General features: G+C 40.0%; 1 pseudogene; it reads right to left on the bottom strand.

Moving 5' to 3' along the window:
* Nucleotides 1-6,517: 6,517 nt before the first annotated feature.
* The window catches only part of LOC117023226 (ferritin light chain-like), a 114,835-nt pseudogene continuing 106,641 nt past the window's right edge, over nucleotides 6,518-14,711 (bottom strand).

Genomic DNA, 14,711 nt, shown 5'->3' with positions numbered 1-14,711 from the left:
GAAACTGCAGTGTTTATGGGCCAAGGATCTCAAATGACAATTGATCAGAGGGGTGCCTCGTCAATCTACATTCCCTCCACTGGTTACGAAAGTGCACGTGTTACATGTATTTTGGCAATTTGTCTGGATGGAAAGAAAACCCCACCTCTAATCATCACTAAGGGCAAGAAAGATAAGGTTGAACATGTTTCAGGCATTTATGCTCTTGAAACCGAAAACGCCTGGTGCACACAAGCAGTTATAAGGAAGTGGGTCGATTTAATACTGCCACTTGTTTTATGAGGTGGCCGAAGAGGTCTGCTACTCTGGGATTCAGCCGGCACTCACCATGCTAAAGACATGAAGAACTTCCTTGCAGAGAGAATAATAGATCAAATAACGATTCCCACAGGAATGACTGCCTATCTCCAGACTCTTGAGATTGCAATAAACAAGCCATTCAAGGACCATTTGCTCATGGAAATCAATGACTACATTGAAAATAGAATGGAAAGAAATCAGCGTGGAAACTTTGTGAAGCCTAGCCTACAAGAGGTCATGACTTGGGTGAAGAATTCATGGGATAAAATCACTGACAGCTGTGTTGCCAATGCACTACGAGCAGGCTACATGGACAAGAAGTGCTCATTTAAGGAGAGCTCTATTGCTGGACATGAGAGATTGGGGCCAGTGGTTCTACAGGAAACGGAGTCGCAAGAAATTCAAGCTGGAATTCAGGGTTTGGAGAGTTATGACAATGTTCCAGAAGAAGATATGATTGTATTTGAATAAATGTAGATTTTTGTACATGAATAAATGAATAAATGTAGATTGTAGTACATGAATAAATGTAGATTGTTATGCATGAAAAAATAAGACATCCCCTGAAAATAAGCCCTAATGTGTCTTTTGGAGCAAAAATTAATGTAAGACCCAGTCTTATTTTCAGGGAAATATGGTAATATGGCTATATGGATGCTGCTTTACTGTAAACACGGTCATCTTGGCTTCAATACATAATTCAAATTTGAGCCTGAAACCTACTTATGCTTTGTCAATATTTTATATCCTTTTAAGGATCTAGCCCTTTTAGCCTGTCATCTATTTTTTTTTTAAGTGGAAACACAGATTTCCCAAATTGTAGGATTTAATTGAAAATCAACCATCTGTTTCTGAACTTTGACCTCTCCAGGATTGGCCACAGCTGTCCTGAATCTGTCCAGCAGCAGCAGCAGCAGCAGCAGGGCTTTTCCACAGCTAAGTTCCTTGGTAGAGGCCCAAGCTATCTCTCTGCATCTCATTTGCTTTTGCACAATGCAGCTGGTGCTCTGCCTCTGTTGCGGAGGGTGAGCTGTCAAAAAACTCCTGAAAATGATCTGATTGGCTTTAATTCTTCCAGAGAGGAGTATAGGGTCCTCTCAAGAAATGCAGCAGGAGAACATTGTGCTTTAGTAATCTTCGAAAGTGATAGAGGAAAGTGTGTCTTAGACAGGAAGAAAAATCTCTTATATGGTGAGTATGACATAGGTTCAAACTGAAGAATCATTATAAATTATGTCATTCTGCAAGTTATTAAAATCCTGCCTTCCTCAGGGGGTGGTTTTTCCGGAATTCCTCTTTAGATAGGGTCATGGAAAGTACCCACCATCAGAATAGTGATTCTTTCTTTCTGATGAGGTGGTGGGTGGCAAGCAGTGGGCTCCGTGACTCCTATGTCTATTATATAGGAGGAAGGATGTTTTCTCACATGATAAAAATGTTTACTATAGCATCATTTCAGAGAAATGTCAAAACCTATAGGCTGAAACACAAAGTTCCATTCCAATCATGGATCCTTATTCTGAAGTATATCTCAAAAAGGGATTGACTTCTCCGAGGCACTCATCTGGGTTTAAAACAAAAGCTATAATAAACACATTCTGATGACTGGAAGGAAAACTAGAATGTGGTAAGTGTTGAAAGTTTGGGAACCAATAAAAAGGGCCTTGGCTTTGCCTATTCTTTCACATATGAGGTGTGATAAAAAAATATGGTGAATATGGAAATTAAAAATAATTATTACAGTAAAAGACACATTGCCATTAATCCCCCTCAAAATACTCCCCCTTGTTTTGAAGGCACTTATCCCATCGTTCTTGCCACTTTCTGAAGCAGTTCTGGAAGTCCTCTTTCATGAGTGTCTTTAGTTGTGCTGTCATGGCTGCCTAGACGTCCTGAATCATTTTAACTTTGGGGAAGAGCCAGAAGTCCCATGGTGCCAGATCTGGTGAATAAGGTGGACGAGGACACACCGTAATGTTTTTATTTGACAGAAATTGCCATATACCAGAATTGATGTGTGACATGGAGCATTGTCATGATGGAGGATGAAGCAAAGACACACACAAAGGGGGAGTTCCAGAACTGCTTCAGAAAGTGGAAAGAAGGGTGGGATGGTGTGTTTGAAACGAGCGGGAGTATTTTGGGGGGGGATTAATGTCAAAGTTTAAAATTTAAACATTCATCGTATCTTTTGATCACTCCTCATAGTCCTTGAGTGTAAGGCTATTGGAAATGGAGAAATATGTGATCAGTGATTTAGAACATTTGCTTAGACTTTTTAAAAGAAGAGATTATTATCTATTGAACACTTATTATTTGTAAGGTATTTATTATGTGCAAAGAATTATTATAACATGTATGCATGATTTTTGTTATCAAGAAACTTACAGACCAGCAGGACATATGGATTCTATCTCCACATTAAGTATAGTTAAATTCAGTATGTGCAAAGCACCATGGGGCAGGTATAGTCTGAGCTCTGTGGCTGTTCAGTGGAGAGAAAACTCATCTCTGGCTGTGTTGATCTGGAAATTTCATAGAGGAGGGGCATTGAACTGGGCCTTAAAGGATGGGTAGGTTTGAAAAGGTGGAGATGGAAGGAAGCCAGATCAGATAAAGGTGACAGCATTAGTAAAGTGCAAGATGAGAAAGAGTCAGGGGTGTGTTTGGGAAACGGCTAGTAGCTAAAGTCAATAAGGTTGTAATGTTTCTATGAAGAAGATGTAGAAGGTGAAATGAGCCAGACTGTGGCAAACCTTGATTTACGCATATAAGAATTTGTTCTTAATTCAGTAGTCATTACCTGGGTTTCCAGCAGGTGTGGATCATGACAAACATGGCCCTTCAGAAGGGCAAGTCTGTACTTCCTCTTTGTCCTGAGTCTAGCTTGGTTGTGAAGAGAATCAAAGCAGTCTCTAAAGAATATTGGAGTACTAGATAGTTTACTCCAAAAGAACATTAATTTGATTAAAACCTTTAACTCGGAAACTGTTATGCTTTTTATATGCTTTCTGGAGGGTAGGGTGGAAAGGTTTCAAAATCTGCAACCAGGCCAGTGACTATAACTGATTGTGTGTGTTGGGAGAGCAAGGAAGATGAGCATTGCCTAAGGATGTGCCTTCTCAGAAGATCTGAGAGATTTATTTCAGAACATTTCAGCTGATCCTGAGATTTTGAGAAATGATCAGAGTTCAAAATCTAGGATAATGGTAAGGAAGCAGAATACAGGCCCACGAATCTCCAAATCATTGAAAGAAAAGAAAGTTAAAAAAAATGTTTCCTATGATGTTAAATCCTTTTTTTTTTTTAAACTGTGGTTCTGAATCTGAACATGCAGAAGTGGGAAAATCCCATTGGTTCTTCTTGTGTTAAGAAGGATATTAATGACAAAATCTTCTTATGTGGGGAGGGAGCTATACTGGAGGGTATTATATCTCATTCTTTTCTAGAAAGTCTGAAATGACAGTGTCATGGTTGTCTGTCGTATTCACCCATTTGTCAGATAATAATCACTGGTGTGATTTCAGGATTTCTCTACCTCCTGCAGAATATGCCGAAATATTAACTTGCTCGGTTACTGCGTGTCTTCTATTTTCACATAGATTCTTTTTGCTGAGGTATTAAAAGCTAGCACGCACTTCCTATTCATGCCTTAATGGTCATTTTGTCCAAAGAATCAGAAGGACCAGAAGCCTTGTATGGGAAAAAATTACCATTTATTAACTATCTATAACTATTTAATGTCAGACAGCTCACTGAGCACTTTCCATCTTAAGCATTATCTCATTTAATTTCCACCACAAAACTGTAAGAGAGATATTAGACCCATTCTTTGGCTGAAGAAACTGAGGCTTACCCTGTGGCAGTGAGTTGCCCAAGAACATGCAGCAGTAAGTAAGGACACCAGGATTTAAATCCAGGCAGATCTGAGATCCAGCCCCCTTTTTTTCCCCACCATGCTGTCTTTAGAGGTTTTGAAATCCATGAAAACTCTATCTTTTCTGACCATGGAAACTCTGCTAAGAATCTTCAAAATGAGTTGACAGGTTGCCATTTAGTTCCCCAACCCAGTGATTCGATTTTATTCTATCTCTCTTTCTCTGTCATCTATGTCTCACTGGCCTGCCCATGGCCATTTTTCTCCCTAGTGGTTCTGAATGTAAGAAAACAAGGGAATAATGAAGATCACCACAGGCCAGGAGTATACGTACATGTCTGCAGTTGTGTAGATTGGAAGTTTCTTAGCAACAGGATGATGTTTTAGGAGAATCTCCTGACTACAGCACCAATTCTTTTACCCTTGGGAGTTTCTCAAAAAGGAAGTATCTTTTGATGATAAACAAGCACATCATAATAATTAATTTCCTTCCCCACAGTGTTTGGCTTTAGCTACAGGTAGACATTTTTGTGTAGCTGCAACTACACACAATATAATATAAGCTCTCTTATATTATAATGTAAGTTCACGGTGGGAAGTTCGCAAACTTAATTGTCCGACCATTCTCGTATGTGTCAGTGCTGATTTTATGGTGGGCCAGACATTGACAGATGAAACTATACTTACAAAGTTGTGTTGTTTATAAGTCCAACGGAAAATTCTTATGTCTTATCTTACTTGATTTTTTAAATAAGTTTTTCACACATCCACCATTCACTCTTTCCTAGAACAAAATCTTCTTGCTTCCCTGTTCTGTATGTTTGTCCTTCCCTACTTCCCTGGACACTTCTTTGCCATCTTGGGTTTCTTGAGTACTCAGTCTTTATGTGATGAAGATTCTCAGGACTCAGCCCTCAATTCTTTCCCCTTCACACTTGGGCCCTAGATGATTTCATCTGTTCCTGCGGCTTCAGATCTTTCTGCCAAAGTTCCCTACAATCAAAGTTTTAGCTCGAACCTCTTTCCAGGTTCAGCTCTAAATGATACTCCTTCTGGGATATATGATAGGTACCTCAAATAAACATGTTCAAAATGGAACTCATGTTCTTCTACTGCTAACTTGCTCTTTCATTGTATCTCTAGCTCATCAAATGGTGCTACTGTTTACTTGGTTGCTCATGCCAGACACCTAGCTAGCTTCCTTCTCCCTCCCTCCTCACATTCAGCTGAGTCATTGGTATCACATCCTGCTGAGTTTACATCCTCACTATTCCTTGCAGCTCTCCCCACCACCATATTTTGAACCACCACCATCTTTTCCCTGAGCTGCTGCTGGAGTTTCCTACTTGGTCTCCAAACATTCATTCCATATAAACCTCAAATCCATTTTCCATTCAGTAACCAGATTTATCTTCTTCATGGGCAATCTGATCATGTTGCACCTCTCTCTAACCTTATCCATAAGCTGCCGTTTGCTCTTACGAGAAAAGCTCACCTCCTTGATGAGCTTGATTCCTCCTGCCTCTTTGACTTCAGTGTTTGCTACTCTCCCCCTCACGCATGATGCTCTCAGTTCATGAGTGCACGTTCAGTTCCTTGTTCTCATCTGCTCCTCAAGGGCTGCATGGACCATTTTTCTCCATGTCTCCACCCTTCTCCTAGTCCCCAAGCTTGATGAATGTGTATTCATCCATCTAATCTCATATTAAATGTCCCTTTCTTCATGAAAAGTCTCTTGATCACCAGTCCCTCACTGTTTAGCCCTCACTACTGTATATTCTTGCAGCACTTTATACATTTCCCTTATCATGCTTTATCATAAGCATTTGGATAATTATGTGTTTAATGTCTGTGTTCCTGCCAAGATGACAAACTCCAAGCTCCATATGAGCAGAGCTGTGTTAATTCTTTTCACTATTGTATCTTTAATTCCTGGTATACTGTGCGGCCCAGAGTAGGCATCCATTATATATTTCACAATGTATTAATTGAGTGAATAAGTAAATGTTCTTGGGGTGGATCTAAGCTATAATGTGCAGTGCAGTAGCCACTAGCTACAAGTGTACCTGAAATTTGACTATTGAGATGTGCTGTAAGTGTAAAATACACACTGATTTCAAAGACTAAGTACGAAAAAAAAGTAAAATTCCTCATTAATAATATTTTCTTTTTTTTGCTGCAAAAAGTTTTATTGTTTCAGTTTGGCCCATGGCATGAGGGAGGCTCCAGGGTGGTTAGAAGCCTGCCTAGTAGCCTGCCTGAGTCTCTCCCTAGAGACTCAGGCAGAAGCCGAACACCAGGGGGATGCAGAGGGGCCCCTGAAGGGAGATCCCAAGTGTCCTAGTCATGTCTGAGGGTGAGCAAGTATCCAAGAGATACTTGCCCAGCAAAGCCTGGGGGCTGGCCAGCTGTGGAGGTTAGTCAGGTGGTCGCCCATCTTTCTTGATGAGTTTCACCTCCTCATCCAAGAAGTGGCTCTCCAGGAAGTCATAGAGAAGGAGGTCTGTGTGGGCAGAACACAGGGCATGCAGGTCCACAAGGATCTGGTTCAGGGTCTTTCCCATGACCATGGCGGCTTCCATGGCATTCTGAGTTTTACCCCACTCATCTTGGCAAGGCTTCTGTAGGTCCTGGAAGAGGGTGTGGCAGCCACACTGGTTTTGCATCTTCTAGAGATGCTCGGCACCTTCATGCTTCTCCTTGGCCAACTCGCGGAAGAAGTGGCCCACGCCCTCCAGAGCCACACTGTTGTGGTCGAAATGGAAGCCCAGACAGAGATATGTGTAGGAGGCCTGCAGATGCAAGTTGACCAAGTGGTAGACGGTGGCCTCCACCTTGGTGGAATAATTCTGATGAACTTGGGAGCTCGCTCATGGTTGCTTGGTAATAAGGAGTTAAGCTAAAAAAAGTGTTGGTCGGTTTCAGAGGCTCAGGATGGCTGAGATGGTTCTGATAACTGCGACTGGAAAAGAGGTTGGAGGGTGGTCAGAGGCTGGAAGAAGGGGTCTTCCAGCATCTCTTTCATTCAAACATTGTTGAAGCAAGAAACGGATCTGGGGAACCACTGAGGGCACTGAATAATATTTTCTATTTACTAACATGTTTAAATGATAATATATGGATTAAATAAAAAGTAATATTAAAATTAATTTCATTTGTTTCTTTTTACCTTTTTTAATGTGACTTCCAGAAAATTTAAATTCCATGTGTGGCATGCATTATATTTCTGTCGGATAGCACTGTTACAGAATATCACTTTGAACTGAAATTGAATGCCAAAGCTTTTAAGCTCCCTTATATTAAAATGTTAAAAGCGTCCCTTTTAAAACTTTCCGCATTGTTCATACTGCAACCTCATTCTTTCCCTGTCCATTGTGTTCGGTTACTAGGCTCGTGGGGTCATCAGTCTCCCTGTCTTGCTCCTCCCCTCTCACTTGCTAATTTCTCTGCGGTCACAAGGGTGCTTGAGAAAGATCTGTAATTGGCAGTCCCCTTAACAGTGACTGTGGGGAAACTTGCCCTTGGTGCAGTGATAGTGCCCGCATGTCAAGGGATCTCTAGACTCATAAGTCTAAAAACTACATAATTGGTATATGAGAAACAGGAGTTGGTGTTTGTCCTTGAAACATGTCTTCTGTGGAACCTGACAAAGTCATGTAGGAATGGTTTTGTCATCTGAAAATGAGCGCTCCCTTCCCTACCCCTCCATCCCATTGCTTAGATTTTACAAAGAGTTATTTGGAAACACTCGTTTCATTATTTCTACTTTCCCTTAAAAATGTGGAAAATCTCTGTTGGGATGCTTTAGATTTATTAAACACATCCTATCGTTTTTGCCTTTGCTGCTACTGACCTATTTTGAATACTTGCCGTATATATTTTTTTCTTAATGAAACAGTCTAGTGAATTGATTTAATTTAAACATTGCTGGGAAAAAGTATAATTTTCCAATTATTTGTTGCTTCATTGTTATTTAATATATTTGAATACTATGTGTATTAGTGTTGTTCAGAGAAACAGAACCAATATATTTTTATCTCTATCTCTATCATTCTATTTCTATCTCTGTCTCTATCATCTATCTCTCTATCATCTCTCTATCTCTATCTCTGTAAAGAGATATAGATATAGATATAAATGAAGAGACTTTTTATAGAAATTGGCTCACATGATTATGGTGGCTGAGGAGTCCCACGATCTGCCGTCTACAAGCTGGAAACACAGGAAAACTGATGGTGTGATTTAGTCTGAGTCCGGAGGCTGATGTCGTAGTCTGAGCCCGAAGGCCCCAGATTCAGGAGTGCTGATGGCCGCGAGCAGAAGGTGGGTGTGCCAGCTCAAGCAGAGAGAGCAAATTCTTTCTTCCTCTGCCTTTTTGTTCTATTCAGGCCTTCATCACATTGGATGATGCCCACCCATACTGGCAAGGGCACCTTCTTTAAGTAGGGTACCGATTCAAATGCTAATCTCTTCCAGAAATACCCTCAAAGACACATGCAAAAATAATGTTTTACCATCTATCCCGGCATCCCTTAGCCCTGTCAAATCGACACTCTAAATTAACCACCACACTATGGATGCTACATACCATTCACAGAATAGGAAAGAAATTGATCGGCTTTTGTCTTTAAGAAATTTACACTCAGGTTTATTGCACTATCAGTCTTGGACATTGCATACAATCCAGGACAGGCTTTGCCTGGAATGGGAGGCTCTAATTATCTGGGGTTCATCTGGCTTTGTGTTTGTGTCCAGCAATTTTTGATTTGGCTCATCATTAATGATTACATTTGAACCATCACCATGTTCAGAAAAAGTCATCCTTGTTCCCTATTAATTGCCCTATTAGAAGCACTGGTTTTCAATCTTCACTTGATCAATATCCAGTATATAATCTAATTGTCTCCTTTCTGTGCCTATTGGCAGCACGAGGCCATCAGAATAGACTGTGGTTAGTGTTAGGTAGAAGTTAGAAAATGTAGGAGGAGGAGAGATGGCAGGGGTCCATAGTGCTTATGGAAAAACCTCATAAATAGCTTTGATTAACTGCCTCCAGCCACATATCTGTTTTTGCAACAACAGATGACAAGAGGTGGTCTGGAGCAAGATAAGGGTCTGAATCAACAGACCTCCACCCATCTTAGGAGTTCACGCCCTCCCGTGGAAGAGCAGGCACCACTTTTCCTGCCAAATCAATAGTATGTAACTCCCTCACCCCACCCAGCAAATTATAAGTCCTTGGGACAAGGGCTCTGTCTCTCTCTCTCTGGCCCTCGTGCTCTCCCTTGCTCTCTCTCTCTTTCTCTCTCCTCCTCTCTCTTTCTCTCTCTTCCCATCTCCCCCTCTCGCCCACCTCAGCTACCGTGTTTCCCGGAAAATAAGACCTAGCCTTATTATAAGACCTAATAAGACCTAATAAGACCTTATAAGACCTAATTTTATACTATATTATATTATAGTAAAATAAGACATGGTCTTATATAATACAAAATAAGACCAGGTCTTATATTAATTTTGCTTCAAAAGATGCATTAGAGCTGAATGTCCGGCTAGGTCTTATTTTCAGGGGAACACGGTACATTTTAAAGCTTTGCAGTATAGTGTATGTCCTTTTTGAAGATCTATGCAGTTTTGAGTTTGGGGAGAATGTTTATACTGCTATCCAGATATCATTAGTGATGGAGAATTGGTTCTGAAATTGATACATACACAGGCACACACACACACACACACACACACACACACACACACCACGTGCACACACATACTCACAGAGGATGCCAAAAAAATGTATACACATTTTAAGACAGGAAAAAAATTGTATTAAAATTATGCTGATGGTAACCACTTTGAGCACCTCTTGTAATTACAGAAGTCAAATGTGCCTTGTATTCATCTTTTGTTATTGTTATATATTGAGTATTACAATTTTAATACAGTTTTTTTCCTTTCTTAAAATGTGTATACATTGTTTTGGCTCTGTCTCTCTCTCTCTCTCTCTCTCTCTCTCTCTCTCTCTCTCTCTCTCTCTGAAATGTGTGTAATAAATGATTAAAAGTAAAGGTATAGAAAATCAATACAGGTGTATGTAACTAATGAATGAGGAGAGATTTGATCTACCCTAGCGTATTTTCTGAATATTAGTATTATTTCAATAGAAAGTATATCAAGGGTTTTTAGTTGCAGAGATTTTTCTACTGTGTGTATTTATTTAGACTGCCTCAGAAGAGAGAATGAGAGAGCAAGTGAGAGAGAGAATAACTCAAGCAAGCATAAGAACCCACTGACATGTGGGATAGATGACTGAATTTTAGAGCATCTGTTGACCCATTTTGCCTTATAAACATTATTCCATGTAGAAATATTACTTATTTATCATGTATTTTAATCGTGCTTCCCCCCTCTGGTGCTTTATTTTAAAAAAGTAAGCCATGTCAGTTTATGGGAGTAAGTTGTTTGATTATTTTTCCCCCTTTAAAAAGTGTTTTTTCCCCTAAAATCCCAAACAAAGCAGGAGCTGTCATTTCAGTAGGTGAAAATAGAATAAACTTTATTTTTAAAACGTCAATCATTAATTTGATTAAACCCGTAAAACAAAGATTTGGAGTCAGGTCTCAGAAAATTAAAACAAAGCAATTAAAAATATCATGAGGTTGAGAAAAATAATCTGAACTTTTCCTCAAAAGCTCTTTTGATCTTTACTATGCAAATTGAATCAGACTATGGCAGACATGTGCTTAGTTAGTCTTGTTACCCTCTCTTTTTCAGGAATCTCCTCTTTCCTCAGGACAGAATCTGTGGTACGTGTGATGTGCTTTCAAAATCCCTGGCCAGATGTGGTCTCTTGATCTGAGCTTGGCTATGCGGTCCTTCCTGGGATTCCCCCCCACCTTTTCTTCCACCCTTCCTCCTCCAATTCAAGCCTTGTTTCTTGGTCTAGTTGTACAGGACATAGCTCCCTGGCCCATGCTGGTATTATGAGTCTTGCACTTCCCCGGGCTGAGGCAGTCGGTCGCCAGTCGTGGGTCCCTCACACTAGCTCACGGTGGCTGCCCACCGCTCACGCTGGCCACCAGCTGCTCCTGGCAGCACTCGGCAGCCCAGTTCCAGGGAGAGCTGTTGTTCACAATCTTAGCTGTAGAGGGCGCAGCTGGCCCATGTGGGAATTGAACCGGCAACCTTGACGTTAGGAGCACTGTGCTGGACCCCTTCCTGGGATTTTTAAGTTTGCGAAGTGAGAGCTGGTGGTGATCTCTCCTGGGAGGTGAACGTCCTAGAAGTCCTAAGAGGTGAACCATGAATGCTGCTTAGAACTTGGTATTTGGAGAAGTCAGTTGGCTATGAGGGGATTCAGGCGAGGCGAGGCGAGGCGAGGCGAGGCGAGGCGAGGCGAGGCGAGAGATTTCATGAGCTGGTCTAGCTACTTAACCTGGTGTGATTTCTTTTTCTTCCTGCAATCAAGAGAGCTCCGAATCATGCATAGTCTTTAAAGCTATTTTCAGAAGACGGTAAGGATTTGACAACATATCTTTCAAATTGCTTATATATCAATGCAAAAAGCTTTCAAATTTAGCTTTCTTTGGGAATAATTTCCAGTGAGAGGTACTCCTGTGTTTCACTATAACATAACATGTTACAGCAAATATTGTCTTGTGTATGTTTTGATATGTTTAGTAGATAGTGCCAACTAAGGTGCTACTGAAAAATCTCTTTCATCTAAAGTCCAATTTTCTAACTGGGTGTAGACATTAAATTAAATTTAAACATTAAATCATTAAGCCTTTAAATAACTAAATCATCAAATCACATGGATTCCATTTTCTCTATTAAAGTGAGAGAGTTTTTTATTTCCTGAAGCTTTCTGCTACAGCTGGTGTGGGGAGGGGGAAGAATGTTCTAGCGCTGCTGTTGCTGAGGTAGCTGGTAGAAAATGATGTCCAAGTAAAGCCTCAGAAAAGAAGAGACTCCCAGAAGAGGTTGTACTTCTGGTTTAGACAACCTTGGACTCACCATCCGGGGGACCTGATAGGTAAGACTAGTGCCCCTCTCCTGATGGGGGTCTCCCCGTTTAGATGAACTATGACCTACTGTAGCTAGTGGAGAGTCAAGGTGTGCTTTGTTTTTTGATTTTATTTCTTCTGGAAGAAAATGGCCCTGATCCCAAATTTTAAAAAGATGTCTTTATTTCAACTGAAGAGAACACAATCACTTTGACCGAGTATACGATGAACAGTATATAATTTATAACATCTGAAGCAAATTTTTTCCTGCAACCTCCTGAGGGTGGAGGACAGTGCTATGTAAAAATACGTTTTTTTCATTAACATTCAGACCTTTACCAGAACAAGTGTATAAGCATAATCGTTCTGTCATACATCACCAGCACATTAAACCAGGGTTAAAAGACTTGTTTTCATGTTAAATACTTCTGTACTGGTTTTTATTTACACCCCCTGTTTATTTGCCAGAAGTTATTTTTCTAAGTGTAAGTTGTAGCACTTAGACGAAATTCAGCCTGCCCAAGACAGGGATTTGCTATCAGACTCTGTGGATAATCGTATCTGGGAGGGTTCTTTAAATTAGATAATAAAACATTTGTCAAGATTGACAGAATAAATGTGATCTATAAACAGTCTACTATATACATTTACATATGACACAGTATAAGGTTAGATGGTGTTTTGGAAACAAATTCCCAGTTCTTTCTTCATAAAGTCAAGATGATAATCCAAAACCATATTGTTAAACACACAGTGTGTTTTATGTTATTCGGATCGTTTTCTTTGTGCCACAGCACTTGCGTCCCTGGCTGTTCCCTGACCATCCACCTCTTGCTTCAGGGCCCTTCTCACTATTTCTGGGCTTTTCTTAAACACTAATGAATCATTTATTAATCAGTTGATTCCTGCAGAAGATTTTACTTCTCCCAAATTGGCTGTGGGAAAAATTAACTGCTTTATTTGCATATGAAAATGACTCATGGAGATTCAGCACATTGTTGCTGTTTTCTTTCCGGAGGTCTTTGTTCTCTTTGTGGAAAATAAGAGTTTTCTGTGCTGAAGGACTGAGAGGGACAATTAAAAGTCTTAATTGATGAGAAGAATCATTTTCTTCCCCGAGTCTGGACCAGAAATGGGTTTGCTCCACATACCACTCCAATATGTTTTGTAAAGCCCCAGAAAGCTTTCTCCAAACAGCAACACCTTGAAATCATTGCTTACTTACTTCATGCTCCACATTGTACAAGCTTTAAATATCAATACTTGTGTGTGTGTGTGTGTGTGTGTGTGTGTGTGTGAAAGGAAGCAGTACCCAGCATTTTTTTCTATTTAGTGTATGATGACATTTAGTTTATGCTAGTTATTTTCAGGTATTTAGTTAAACTTTCTTTTTCTTATTAAGAGCCAAAAATGCCTTTTCATAGAGGCATTTTTTTTATCTATAATTATTTTTTGGGGGAGCACCTCAGGAAGCTTCCAGAATGCTTGAATAAAGTGTAGCAGTGGTGGAGACAGTCAAGGAACTTTAATAGCACATACAAGAATGTAAACTGGTATAACTACTATGGAAAACAATATGGAGTTTTCTCAAAAAATTAAAAATACCACAACTATATGATTCAGCAATCTCACTTCTGGGTATATATCCAAAGGAAATGAAATCAATGCCGTGAAGAGCTATCTGCACTTTTATGTTTACTGCAGCATTATTCAGAATAGCGAAGAAGTGAAAACAACCAAAATGTCCATGGATGGATGAATGGATAAAGAAAATGTCAAACACACAAACACACACACACAGGAATATTATCTAGTCTTAAAAAAGGAGGAAATTCTGTCATTTGCAACAATATGAATGAACCTAGAGGACATTATGCTAAGTGAAAAAAGCCAGACACAGAAAGAGAAATACTGAATGATCTCATTTATACGTGGAAGCTAAACAAGTTGAACTCATAAAATAGAGAGTAGAATGGTGGTTATCAGGGACTGGGAGTGGGAAATGGAAAGTTGTTGGTCAAAGGCTACAAACTTTCAGTTATGACATCAATAAATTCTGGTGATCTAATGTACAGAGTGGTGACTATAGTTAACCGTGCTGTATTCTATATTTGAAATTGGCTAAGAGAGTAGATCTTACGTGTTCTTACCACACACACACAAAGGTAACTCTGTGAGGCGATGGATGTGTTTATCAACTTGATTGTGGTAATCATTTCACAATGTATACATATATTGAATCATCACATTGTATACCTTAAATATATACAATATGCAATTTTTACTGTCAATCATACTTCAATAAAACTGGTGGGGGGGGGAAGGCAGTGACTGTGATGCAGTTTTAGCTGTTTCAAAATTAGTGACAGCCAGTGCTGGCAGCACTCGCCCAACATGATGTGTGCAGACAGTGATGTGGGATAAATGGTCCTTCCTGAGGCTAATGGCATGTGGTGATGCCCTTAGGGTCCTGGAAAGGGACGTGAAGGAACGGCTGAGTGGTTTTCTGTGTCTTTTTGAATTTGTTTAAGCAA

Source organism: Rhinolophus ferrumequinum, chromosome 6 (genome assembly GCF_004115265.2).
Source record: "Rhinolophus ferrumequinum isolate MPI-CBG mRhiFer1 chromosome 6, mRhiFer1_v1.p, whole genome shotgun sequence".
Taxonomy (NCBI): Eukaryota; Metazoa; Chordata; class Mammalia; order Chiroptera; family Rhinolophidae; genus Rhinolophus; species Rhinolophus ferrumequinum.
This window is presented reverse-complemented; position numbering and strand designations above follow the sequence as displayed.